General features: G+C 36.3%; 1 protein-coding gene across 3 annotated transcripts in view; it reads left to right on the top strand.

The window, feature by feature from the left end:
* Window positions 1-3,409: 3,409 nt before the first annotated feature.
* The window catches only part of LOC115209080 (period circadian protein), a 57,897-nt gene continuing 49,674 nt past the window's right edge, over window positions 3,410-11,632 (top strand). For 2 of the 3 annotated variants that reach the window (XM_029777184.2, XM_036501482.1), the window contains exon 1: window positions 3,411-4,017. The gene's annotated coding sequence lies outside the window, so the exon portion shown is untranslated. Of the gene's footprint in view, window positions 4,018-11,632 lie in introns of all 3 variants that reach the window. The other variant, XM_036501481.1, reaches the window with a different exon arrangement.

Here is an 11,632-nt window from a genome sequence, read left to right as displayed (position 1 = left end):
AAGGGCAAAGTTGACCTCGGCGGAATTTCAACTTAACGTAAAGACGAACGAGATGCCGCTAAACATTTTTTTCCGGATTGCTAACGTCTCTGCCTACTCGCCTCCTTAATAATAATGATGATGATGATGATTTTTTTATTGGCCACAGGGCCCAAGATATGGAAGACAAATCAAAGGACGAAATGCAACACACAAAAGGTGGGGTTTTCATCGATCAAAGAGAAACAACACCAACAAGGATATAACGAAAGATAAAAAAAGAATTCAGAAAAATAAATAAATAAATAAATAGAATCCTTAATAGCGAAGAAGTCCATCTAGGTAATTCGGAGTAGACCCCACACACAAAAGGCCCAGATTACTCTACTGTCTCCAAGGCATCGAAAGTGCCCTCATTCAGTTTCTTCCCTCCTACTTAGAAAAGCATATGCCGAGTAGGTCCATTCAGCCTCACCAGTCTTGCCACTCACATCTACGTTTCTATAACCAATCTAGAAGGTAGCACCTTCCTCTGTACCCTCATCATCCACTTTAAGTGATATATGATGATATTGATGGGAGCTTGGTTGAACAGAAAAGTGCTTTTGCACAACCTCTTTCGACACAGTCACTAAGCAGAGGAAGATCTGCCTCTGTTTTCTAACAAAGGAAGCCAAAGGAAACTGATGCATCGACCGATGCACTGGTCGGATTCGACCTGTCCATCGATCGGCGAGACAGTAGCTATTTGACACAAGTTCACACAAGTCACTCATGAACGGAAACTGAACGATTACCAGTAGAACAGTTTCATCCCCTCGTATGTATCACAGACTGGTTCGGTTGTTGGTACTTGTGTTCTGTAGTGCTACCATGCCAAATAATTTTGTAAGTTGTCCATAGTCTCCGACCTGAAAGTTCTTCAGAAGAAACCACCTAGACTGTTCTTGTCGATGCCCAAACTCAATCACAGGACATCATCACTCATATACTCAACTAACCCGCTATAGCAATCTTGAGTTGTTTTCTTGCTAACAACTTTCTTCAGCTGGTACAATGCTGTGAGCGCCTAACAACACTTTTGTTGCCAAACGCCCCATCATGGTTTACACTTGACCCATAGCTGCAGCTCGGTGAAAAAGACAAGCAGCAGAAAGACATGTCGCACGAAAGACGCCCTCACCAGTTCGCTCTCATTGCAGGTGCATCAACGTCAATGCATTCCGGCCAGCGCTGGATTAACCATTAAGCAAAATAAATACGTGCACAGAGCATCGAGGGAAGGCGAGGGCACCACAGAAATTGCAAATTGTTTACGGTACAAAAGAAATCACTTTAAACTTGCTGAAATAATATTCCATTGATTTATATAATCGGAAATATAATTTCGAAGTGTTCATGGTGTCATAGTGAGGATCTGATCAAAGACTTTGCAATTAGAAAAATGTAGGAGAAAACTTTTCACATAGAAATGAAATGAAAGTATGCAAAAATAAATATTATATTCCATCTTACTGTTTGTTTTGATTCGTTTTGAAAAATAAAAATGTATTTTATGGTTTATTATTGTTATACTTCGAATTACATATATATGAGAGCATCAAAATATTTTAAGAGCTTAATCCGACCCTGGTTCCAGCACATTCAGGATAGGATCCCGAGATCACCACAAAGTAGGTGTTGATAGAAGACGAATTTTCTGACCTGCAAAACCTAACCCTTCCATTAGAAGCGTGAAAACAAGCCCTCCAATCTAACCAGAAGTTTTATAAAACAAGTTACGACTGTCAGGTGGTGGTACACCACAGAGGCGATGAATGCATTAGCTACTTCCCCACCCCGGCTTTTAGAAAACAGCTTTTTGGCCCATTTCTGAATGAGAGTGGCCACCCTACTCGCAACCTTTTCATAGTTCCTATTCACCTGGGGGTGTGATCTGAACCAGTATTTTCATTGGATTTTACTTTTTAATTTTGGCACAAGGCCAGCAATTTTGGAAGGGGGCAGGAGGTCAATTACATCGACGCCAATACTTGACTGGTTCTGTATTTTACCAACCCCGAAAGGATGGAAGGCTAAGTGGACCTCGGCAGTATTTGAACTCAGAATGCAAAAAGTCAGAAGAAATGTCCCTAAGCATTAACAATTCCGTCAGCCCGTTGCCTTAATGGTTTCAGGGGCGATGAATGCATTAGCTACTTCCCCACCCCGGCCTTTTGAAAACAGCCTCTTGGCCCATTTCTGAATGAGATTGGCCACCCTACTCGCAACCCTTTCATAGTTTCTATTCATCTGGGAGTGTGATCTGAACCAGTATTTTCACAGGATCTTACTTTCTAATTTTGGCACAATGCCAGCAATTCGGAGATGGAGGTACTTCGTCGATACTATCGATTCCAATACTTAACTGCTACATCACCTTAGCGGCCCTGGAAAGGTAAAAAGCAAAGGGGCATATGAAACGAGAGTGTAAAGAGTCAGAAAGGATGTTGTAAAGCATTTTCCCGGACTCTTTAACAATTCTACTATTCAATCGCCCTCAATAGCAATAATAACATTTTCAAATTTGGTACAAGGCCAACAATTTCAACTGGGGCGGAATTCGATTACATCGACCCCAGTTCTCCACTGATTCTTATTTTATCGATCTCGAAAAGATAAAAGGAAAGTCGATCTCGGTGAAATTCGAACCCAGAACATAAAGAGCCAAAAATGAAGTGCCTTGCTCAAGTAACCATCGCATTGCTAGTCCATGAATTGAACCAGTGATTAAGACTGTCGTAACAGCATTATAAGCTTCTATGCAATACAATGCGTTGGGACCCCTACTCTTATTTATTGGTAACAAGTCGTAGCAAACATTGATAATAATTAGGCTCTGAGTCCTGTTTCTATTGGTTGTACATAACTGATGTTGAGTTTCCTTGGCCATTAAGTAAACTTGAATACCACCCTCACGGGCAAACAACAAAAATAAAAATTTTCAACATTGCATATTTAAAAGCCAAAGCACAAAGCATTGGCTTCAGAGAAACAATTAAAAATAATTGTGTACTGCTAAGCGTGGGAGAGCCTTCGAAAGTCATGGTAAAGGTGATTAGCTTGAGAGAGTAGTAGTAAAAACTAAATTTTTAACTAATTACAGTTATAATGATGAAAGTTAAAGAGAGAAAAAAAATATTATATGCATATGCATTCAATATATTCTGCAAGTTTTAAATTTGCAACATCAGTTGTAAATTACAAATAATGTTTATTTTAAAATAACACAAATGCATGCGCAATAGTAAACCAATAAAAAGAACACATGAATATATGTGAATTATAGCCCGTATTTACTTCCATACATTACTCGATTCAACTTTCTATTTTTAGTTGGAGGCCGTCCACTGAGTGTGTTTGGAATACACATGCGCAGCTACGTTATTTTTCTATAACAGTGCCTCACGTGTAGCCGCACGGGCTGACTAGTATAGAGCGAGGAAAAGGAAGAGTAGATATAACTACCTGATTGCAATTCTACAGTTTGCTACTCCCACACATTGTTGCTACTGCTACCCCCGATCGTTCTAATACCATGCAAAGAGAAAACATTAATGGTGGAAGTGCGTCCCGAAGACAACCGCTTATTAATTACACTCTACCATTTTTGTCATATCCATCACGGACGATCAAATATATTCTTCATTTAAATTGTATTTTCCTTTTACATAAAGTTTAGCTTTTTTTTACACTATAATTTTCTTCCTTCTATCCGAAAAACTTAATACGAAAATTGTGGGCTTGCTTAAAGATCTTCCAGCTTGGAGGATACGCCATCTTTTCAAACAAGCCTCGATCTTTCAAACCAGTTCGAGTTTGAGGAAATATTTATATATTACTAAATGCTAATATCTGGATATTTTACACTCATTCTCTCGGATTATAATTACCATTTCACTATTACCTCTTTATTATCATTTTTTAACTACAATTATATCAATATGTATCCATAAACGCAACCACCTAACGGATCTATAACATACTGTTTATAAAGCCGTAAGTATATAACTGTTTATTTATATTTCTTCGTATATTGTTACATTTTGTGTTCAGATTGCCTTTTACAATGTTATACAAGCCTTACTGATGTATTTTTAATATAAACTATTCTGAGTGTTTATTTCAAACACACTCAATTTGTCTACAAAATCAAAGTAAACATTTCGACATCGTTCATTATTATGGGCCAAACCCACCTTTCCCCACCATGTCTCCTGATGCCACTATTTTTGACATGTTTTGCAGTTGTAATTGTTTTTTGGCCTACGTGCTGTTGACACATGCCACTTTTATCATTTCATATCTCAACAAAATTCAGGGTAACACAATTTGCACTTGGTCGCTAAGTTTTTAAAGATCTGAGTCATGGCAATTTATGTTGCAAATATTCAGGAAATGTATGAACCTCATTTCTTCCCAGTCATCCTAATCTAAAACAAGTGTTTATATATGAAATAGTTTCATGTGAGCACCATAATCCATTAAGGTTAATCAGTTTGCAACAAACTGATTTTGCATTTCGTTTACCTGTTGGCACCGTTCTAATTAACTTCGGTTTCTAATCTTTGGAAAAGGCATGAACATCACAATTCTTGTTTCTAATTTCAGATTTTATGTATGATGCAATTTTATATATACTTAATCTATAAAACCTTTTCTTCCTTTTTATGCTTTTTAAAAACTGATTTGTTAGCACTTAGTGCTCAAAGACATTCCATGGGCATCCCATTTTTTACCGATCTACATGGTGACCCAAGTCCTACCTGTATATCGGGATCTGCAATATTTAGCTGTGCACCACTGCCCCTTAATTTTAATACAAACCTTAAAACTTAAAACAAATTTTTTGTTTGTGTGGGTTGCAGGCAGGTGCACCTTAACATTATAGCCCTTTCCCCACTGCACAAACCATTGCACTGGACCCTTGCATACACAACTGTAGCGTGCACACAATAAGCATAGGTGTCCTAAACTCGTGGGGTCACCAAGCAACCGCCAAAATGTGCCCATGCCTGTAAGATGACATTGGTAGTAGTGTGGGTCAGTTTGACTTAAGATCATTGATTTGCTATCGAACAAACTCACCTGTTACATCCCTAAGTTAGCGCTACTTAGTTACTTTCCCTCATCCATATCCTTTATACTCTAAATAAATTTTAAAAAATTTATTTCACTGACACTAATCCCAAATTTTTATTATAATCTATACTTTTGAAAATATCTTGATTTGCATTTTCCTGTTCATTGAAAAATGACTCGGAAATTATGTCGTCCGATTTATGCTTCAGTTCTTTGAGCCCTTAACCTAAATATTTAAACTTTTTTGTACGTTTTTTTCCCCCCATTTGTTGATAAAATATGAAGTATCCACTATATTGGGCACATATAAGTGATGTAAAGCATTAACCTTATTTATGCTGTGTTTAGACTTGACAGTTGAAAACATTGGCCCTTTACAACCATGATTAATCTACCTATTAGGTAACTTTTCTCTAATCCCTGTAAATTTAATACCAGAGTGAACCTATTTATTAATCTCTTTCACTGAATTGCAACCCAGCAAGGGAAAGAACTTCTAAGCTTATGGTTCTCGACTGAGGTTTCCTTGTGGGGCCATATTAGATTTTATTGTCAGGGTTTGTGCAATAAATTGGTTATAATTCGACACTACACAAAATGATTTAATTTTTTAAATACAGTTTTTATTTTGATTATAAAAATATAGTAGAAATTTTTAAACATCGAACGGTTATGGGGATCCATCCTAGTAAAATAAGAATCAGAGATTAGTTCGAGAACCATTGGCTCGATCTGCAAGAAATAGCAGCCAAATCTCTCAACCCACACACCCTGTATTTAAAAAAAAAATAAAGAATAGTGACATTTGATATGCACTATTTTTTTAACAAAAAATATGATAGTTACGATTAAAATGCATCTAATCATGTTTGGTGAATCCAGGTTCACCCTGGGCTAAACAACAACGGCATTTTTACATAATATCTTGCATTACTACTATTTAACTCGATGTTTACCAGGCGCACCCACCTCCTCCACCATTTCCACCATCGTCACCTGCTTCCTTCAGATCACGTGTACTTAAATCATTTCTTACTTCGTCTACCTAGTTGCGTGGTTTCACCACCTATTGTCAGGGCAGATATATAATCGGCACTGTTCACACTAGATGTTAATGATTAGAGAGTTTAGTGGTCTAGATTTAGGCGACTCGTTGATAAAAGAGTAGTGTGAAAATATTAAACATTGCAAAAGTTTATTTGTTACATATATAAAAGTTCAGATTTAATCGTCTGCCCCCTTCCTCCAACAGTTCAAGCCTTGTGCCCTAGTTTAGAAACTTACCTTTCATCTTTTCGGGGTTGATAAAATAAAAACTAGTCGTACATTGGAGTCGATGTAATTGTCTAGTCACCTTCCCCAACCCAATTTTCTGGCCTTGTCCCTATAGTAGGAAATATTGTTATTATTCTTTTCTACTCTGGGCACAAGGCCCGAAATTTTTGGTGAGGGGGGCCAGTCGATTAGATCGATCTCGGTACGCAACTAGTACTTAATTTATCGACCCCGAAAGGATGAAAGGCAAAGTCGACCTCGACGGAATTTGAACTCAGAACGTTAAGATAGACGAAATACCGCTAAAGCATTTCCCTCGGCGTGCTAACGTTTCTGCCAGCTTGCCGCCTTACAATAAATATAGTTATTAAGGCAGCGAGCTAGCAAAATCGTTAGCACGCCGGACAAAGCGCTTGGTTGGCATTTCGTTTGTCAACGTCCTGAGTTCAAATTCCTTCGAGGGCAACTTTGTCTTTCATCCTCTCGGGGTCGATAAAATAAGTTAAGCACTTAGTAGTAGAAAGGATTATCATTAGAAAATATCATCTGTCTATAAAATAAATAAGAGTGGGGAAGGGGAAATCAATTTACTGGGGGCATACGTCACCGAATGCTGAATATTTGAATTTGTTTGCATCACATTTCCTGAGCTTGCTGTAAGCTTCCTAGAGTAAAAATATTCGGAGTTCAATTCCCGCCGAGGTCAACTTTACCTTTCTTCCTTTCTGGGTTGATGTAATCGACTTGAGCCCACTCCTCAAAATTGCTGACTTTTGTGTTAAAATTAGGAAAAAAAATTGCCTTTCATCCTCTCGGGTTTGGTAAAATAAATAACGGTCGAACTCTAGGGTCGATGTAATCGACTAGTCCCCTCTCCCAAAATTTCAGGCCTTGTGCCTTTAGTAGAACGCATTATCATCATCATCATCATCATTATTATTATTACTATCATTGGCATTGTTTCGATATAACTCGACAAAATCAAGACATTTCACTTCGGGTATTTCCGTGGTTTGTGGAGTATAGATATAACGAAATTATACCGGCAATGTCTCATTTTAAACCTGAAGAAAAAAAGCCTTGCATATTTTGTTCTTACCTCTTTCGCAAATTTCCAAGCAGAAAACAGAATTGAACTGTCATTTGCTTCCACGGAAATACCCGAAGTAAAATGTTTTGATTTTGTCGAGTTATATCGAAATAATGCTCTATAATTATTATTAGTATCATCATCATCATTATTATTATTATTATCATTATTATTATTATTATTATCATTAATATCATCATTATTATTATTATTATCATTATTATTATTATCATCATTATTATCATCATCATTATTATCATTATCATTATTATTATTATTATCATCATTATTATTATTATTATTATTACTATCATTATTGTTAGTCACTTGGATATTTTTGTGTTGCCAAACATCTGCACAAAGAGAGAGAGAGAGAGAGGAGAGAGTCTGAAAAGTGCATTAATACAGATGTCATTGTTACTGATCCCTTTCAGAAAAAGTCTTGGAGTCCCCTGCCATTCTACTTTTATTAAAACATAAAATTAAAGAAATATTGTTTTTAAGAGGGAATTTATTTATTTAAAAATCATATATTTTTGTCGTTTTGAAAATGGTATTATAAATTGCAGTTATAAAATGAAATTCTATTAAATTTTGTCAAAAGACCCTTTATCTTGCGAAACTTTGGGGATCTGTAAAATCCAATTTGAAAAACCCTGCACTTAACGTCAATATCTTTATTTTATATATTTATTCTAATAACCAATAAATAAATAAAATAATTGATACTAAGTACATTTTTTTTTATTGTAAATCATGAATTTTTAATTAAAAGTATAGCAGTTAATTGGGATAGGTATCCCAGGTAATTGGGATAGGCGTCTAGATAAAACAAAATATTTAAGAAAATCACGCTATTTATTTAAAGAACGAAGTCACGTTGGCTTGCTGTGTCATTCAACGATATCATACTTTTTAGAGATAGTAATAATCAACTTAAATATTTACATTATTAATTTAATAAAAAGTGTTTGAGTGTAAACTGCATCAGATATTTGCACTATTTCTTACTGTTGTGTCACTTGCAGAACTAGTGAATATAAATAGAAGAATTTATTGCAAAATGACTTTAAAAAAGCACCTTCTAAATGCAATATTCGTTGCATCATCGTGTGACTGCTGCCCCTGCTGCTATTTTTAGTAAGCTGCTTGCTTTAGCTCCCCCTTCTCTCATGACCGACTAGAAACGGCAATGTTTGTCAATTCACATGTTTCGACGGGTGACCATTGTCATGGTGGTCTCTTTCACATGTTCGCTGTACTTTTCCAGAATTACTTTCTACTCGTGTCGTTTAATACTGCTTACTAATAGAAATGACCAGGAATAACCGCTGAACGATGATTTTACTTTCTTTTTTTCAAATTATATATATTTAATTTTATTTTTATTAAGAAAAAAAAAATCTTGCGCTTGATTATTCCACTTGCGCCGAATTTTTTTGATTCTCTTTTTTCCGCCAAATCAGCGAGTCACTCGTTTGGAAATGTGACGAGGAGACGAACTTTTTTACATTACGTCATTCATTTTTATATTACAGTCGAAGTCGCTTATTGTTATCAGTTTAAATTTTTTTTAAACCTGACGGCATTAAACAAATGAAAAGTTTGTTGGCGCTGTTTTTGATAATAACCGGTCGATAACATTACTTGTGGTTCTAATTCGTGGCACCCGCTGTGCATTTATATGCAGTGGAAGCCGCATATTGTGATCACTTTCCAATGCTTTTTTTAAAAATAATAATAATAATAATAACCGGTTGATGGCATTTGTGATTCTATATATAGGGTGTCTAAGCGCGCACGTATATATATAACAGACACACCGATTTTGCATAACCAAGCTAAATACTTGATGATGATGATTGTTTATAATATAAACGCCAAATCTGAAATTTTGAGGGGAAGGGTTAATCGATGTCACCCCACACCCTCGTACTTGACTGAACCTTGGAAAGATAAAATAAGTACTTGAGACTTCAGCGAGAGATTTTAACTTGAGCATAAAGAAGTGGAATAAATAGCTCAAAGAATTTTGTCAGGGGAGAGATTAGTTGAGACCACCAGCGCCAGTATTTGACTGGTACTTAATTTTATTGACCTTGCAGGGATGAAAGACAGAGTTGATCTCGATGGGATTTGAACTCAGAACTTAGAGTTCAAATACTTTTCAGTTCTTCTTAATGATCCTGCCAGTCCAACTCTCATAATTAAGGATCATGTTCCTTGCTGGTTTTGGTTGATGGTTTGACAGGATTTCGATGAGTCTGAGGACTGCATCATGCCCCAGTGTCTGCTATGGCATGGATTTTGTGGCTGGATACCCTTCCTAACCATACCATAGTGTTTACTGGATGCTTTTTTTGTGACACCTGCAGTTTTGAGGTCACCATACAGCTTGCAGGACTAAGATCACCTTTGACTATGCTAGATGAAGAGGTATGAGAGAAAGGATCAGAGTAGACCAAGTTTCTTGCAGAGGAGCTAATTGGCTACTTGCATAAGAGGATGAAAGGCCATATTTGATCTCAGTGGAATTTAAACTCAGAATGCAAATAAAAAAAAAAACTAGGACTAAACTGCTTGAACAATTCTGCCAATCCAGTCAAAACTGTGCTTATTTAAAAAAAAAAATTGATAGCTTTATTTTTTTTTTTTTCAATGAATAGGGCTTCATTTAATTTTGAGTTCAAATCTAGCCAGGATTGCCTTTTGTCTTTCCAGGGACAATAACAGGTATCTGTTGCAAATTGCAAAGTTTTTGAATTTAAGAAACCAAACACTCATCAATTATCTAGTGCTCTCATTTATAGAACACTGTGTTCTTTATTGCTCATTAATAGCAAACTGGACCAAACCAGTGAGAACAGGTTGTTCCAGGAGGCCTATAATCAAAGCTGTTACCTTAACCTTTGATCAAAGTTGTTACCATTCTGATATTTTTTTCAGACATAATCTATTAAGGACTACATTATCCAATGTGCTTGTTTCAATTTATTTCTTTTTCTCCTTTTTTCTTTCTTTTTTTTTTTTTTTGTCAAGATAGGGTATGACTTTAGGCTGATTTGCCTGCTTTTTCTAAAATGTTCCGCACACGTGTAGAGAGTCTCTCGTTGACTCAGATGAGAGTTAGTCAAGTTTCTTTCTCAGAAACAGAGTGGCTAGGTCAAACAATAAAATATTTTTCACAAGAAACCAGTTGAAGCTAGAGTTTCACAAGACTTGTTTGTGTACTGATTAAAACGATCACCATAATGAATGACTTCACCAATCCTACTTCAGCACGCACACAGACATACATGTGCATACAGTTAGCTGTATTCAGCTGATGAGTAGTAGGCGATTAAGACAAGCAAGGATAAACTGCTGCTGGATCAAGTTTATGTCAGCTTCAATTTGTTGTTGCTGTTTCAGTTATCCTCTTGATAAAAAGTCAAAAGTATTACATGATAGATAACTCTATAGTCATGCAGTTTGCTCTATCCTACATAAATAATAATTTATGAACTTAGTAGTAACTAACACAAGAGTGGATGTAGTAGGTGATTGAGAAGGTTGTACTTCTAAAACTGAGGGTAATTAGTAATCCTATAATGAAGCCAATCGGCTTAAAAGTAGGCGACCAAGTCCTGATCATGTCAAAATTTGCAACTGGGTTTGGTTCCATTACAGTACTGATACCCAGTGGGAAGATTTGACAGTTGCAACATTTATTCTGTTTTTGCCAAAATTTAAGGTCAAATGATATTTTGAAGCTATTTCACTTTACCTTTGAAGATCAAGTCAAAGATCAGTGTTTTTTAACAGCCATTTGCATGGGCTGGATGGAATCTATTGAGGCAGATTTCCTATGGCTAGATGCTGTTCCTACTGCAAACACTTGCTTATTTCTAAGCAAAGTTATATTTTCCCATGGCCAGACATGCTTTTGTAGAGTATTGGAAGGATACACTCATACATATATATGATGGGTTTCTTTCCTGTTTTGACTGCCAAATCTACTGACAAGACTTTGGTCAGCCTGGGGTTATAGTAGAAAACACTTGCCCAAGGTGCCACACAGTAGTACTGAGCATGAAGCTACATGGTTGGAAAGCAAACCTTGCCATACAGCCATACCTGTACCTATTGGTATTTGATAAGGGGAATTATTTTGGAATTTTCCAGGGG

This window comes from Octopus sinensis, linkage group LG3 (genome assembly GCF_006345805.1).
Source record: "Octopus sinensis linkage group LG3, ASM634580v1, whole genome shotgun sequence".
NCBI lineage: Eukaryota > Metazoa > Mollusca > Cephalopoda > Octopoda > Octopodidae > Octopus > Octopus sinensis.
The sequence above is the reverse complement of the archived record's forward strand: the minus strand, read 5'-3'. Positions and strand labels throughout refer to the sequence as shown.